Raw genomic sequence first — 2,456 nt, 5'->3', positions numbered from 1 at the left:
GGTGTTGTGAGAGATATATATGTGGTGGATACGATATCGTGAGTCATGTTAAGGAAGTAAACATAGTTGGTGGGGTGGGTGTTAAGAGTTCATGTTTTATGTTTGGTCGAGTTCTTGAGTTCTTAGTTACGTTGTTGTGTCTTGATCGAGTTAGTATGTTTGTTTTTGAGTATGGGTTGAACTTCGGGGACGAAGTTCTTTTTAAGGAGGGAAGACTGTAATACTCCGTATTTATGAGTCTTTGGGTACTCTATCGAGTAGGCCTTACTCTGTCGAGTAAGGGTGAGTTGCGTTTTAAAATAGTTTTTGACCTGTTGGGTACTCGATCGAGTAACTAGGATACTCGATCGAGTACCTTAGCTACTCGATCGAGTAGCCGGTTTACGGGGAGTTTTCTCGGGTTTTGTTAATTATGCGATTAGGTATATAATCTTTTCCGCCATTGTTCTTAAACACTTTTCAAAACCTAATTTACTGTCAAGAGAGAAAGCAAAGTACGTTCTTCACTTTAATCGCATTGTTGGCAAATCCCGGAGTTTGGAAGGTCGGATTTCACCTTTCTGTATACCTTTGTGATCCTTGCGTCGAGGGTAAGATCTACATACCGTTTTTATAGTATTTCCTTAACGTTGGTTAAACCCTAATTTTGGGAATTGGGGATTTGTGTTAGTTTTGTGATTGTTAGTAATTATGTGATTATATGTTAGGAGGAGGATTCGTAGAAGATGAATTTTGATATCAGCTGTGAGACCGTATGATTGTATTGCTGTTCCAGGTAGGATTTCCTACTCAGTATTAGTCCCATAATGGGATGATTGTTGATGTGTTGTGGTTGATTGAATAATATAGTAATTGTATTGTGACGGTTTGTTGATTGTGATTGTTTGTCTCTGGTTCTCGAGGCGTGTCCTCGGCTGAGTGGGGTCACTTGCGGGAGTGGCTTCACGCCCTAGTTTCGCCCTTCGTGGAACCCGCCACGGAAGGGGATGTGCACATTAATGGACAGGGTTATCGCTCATTATGAGGAGCGGGGATTTGGTGGGTGCGGCTGCGGTCCCCCATCGGGCGTGGTCCGGTGGACGGTCGGTGATTGAGATTGTTGGGATTGGTGTGGTTGTGTGTGTGTGTGACGGTTAAGGCGTCTCTGTTTATCTTATTGTTGATCTATTGAATTGTGTGATTAGTATCGACCCGTTTAAATGTTTTAAAATCGTGGTGATCCATTCGGGGATGGTGAGCGATTATTGAGCGGTATATGATATGACGTGTATGGGATAGCTGGGATGAGTCATCACGGGGCAGTTAGAAGTCTTCCGCTGCGTCAGACGATGTTTTATAGCTTTGATAGTTTTAGCAGTAGACCGTCTGAGAATCTTGTATTTCTTTTTATCTGTTTGGAATTGCTATGTAATCACTTTAAACATTATTTACTTTTAAGTATGTTTCGTTATTGTCTTATGATTATCATTGCCTCGGGTAACCGAGATGGTGGCATCCTTATACCTGAGTGGTCCTGGCAAGGCACTTGGAGTGTGGGGGTGTTACAAATGGTATCAGAGCGACGATCCTGAAACCTGTAACCAATGAACCCAATGAATATAGGGAGTCAATTAAAATGAACCCGGGGTAAAGGTTGTAGGAGCTAATGCAAAGACTTGGGAGACGTCCTAAAGTCGCGAACTCGCCCTACAATTTTGAACCGGTCACCATGGGATATGAGTCGGGATCGCTATGTGTTTATCCTGTGAATTGTGTACCTATATGGTGATGTGTGGCATGAATCAGTGGATGTATGTATGTGGAGAATGGGGAATGTGTAGAAAAGATGGTGATAACGTGATTTCGTATGTTGTTGATTGAAAGCATGTTGCATGATAGTTGGTTTACAATGTTGGTTGGAATTGTTAGAAAAGTGTATGAGAATGATGAGTAATGTGTTGGAAATGGATGAATTGATTGGAAAAGATGGAGTAGCAATTGCATGAGAATATGAATTTTGGTGATTATGAATATGTTTAGGTGACGAAGTGTATTTGTAATGTTGTTGTATTAGTAACATGGAAATAGAATTTGTAATGTATGAGAATGTTGTGTTACGAAAAGTTATAAAATTTAAAGTATGCGGTTAGTACATGACTAATGAGTTAAATAATATATGTGCATGATGGATGTTGTTGCTTGATTTTTGAAGATGGTAACATGAGATTAGCAATACTGGTTTTATGAGTACTGAGTCGTTTTGTCTACCTTGTTGTTGTTTAAGTCGTTTGGGAAGTAAAAATCAATAATTATGTTTTTCGTTTATAAAGAGGTTGTCTTTAAACTGTTATAACTTGAGATGCATAAATGATTTTGATGTGATTCCAATGGGAGGTGATAGCTTGTCCTTTTACGATTCTAACGATAGGTCACACGCCCAAAACGATCAAGTAATGAGTGAGTTATGACTGTTTTAC

The sequence above is a fragment of the Silene latifolia genome, chromosome Y (assembly GCF_048544455.1).
Source record: "Silene latifolia isolate original U9 population chromosome Y, ASM4854445v1, whole genome shotgun sequence".
NCBI classification, from domain to species: Eukaryota; Viridiplantae; Streptophyta; class Magnoliopsida; order Caryophyllales; family Caryophyllaceae; genus Silene; species Silene latifolia.
The sequence above is the reverse complement of the archived record's forward strand: the minus strand, read 5'-3'. Positions refer to the sequence as shown.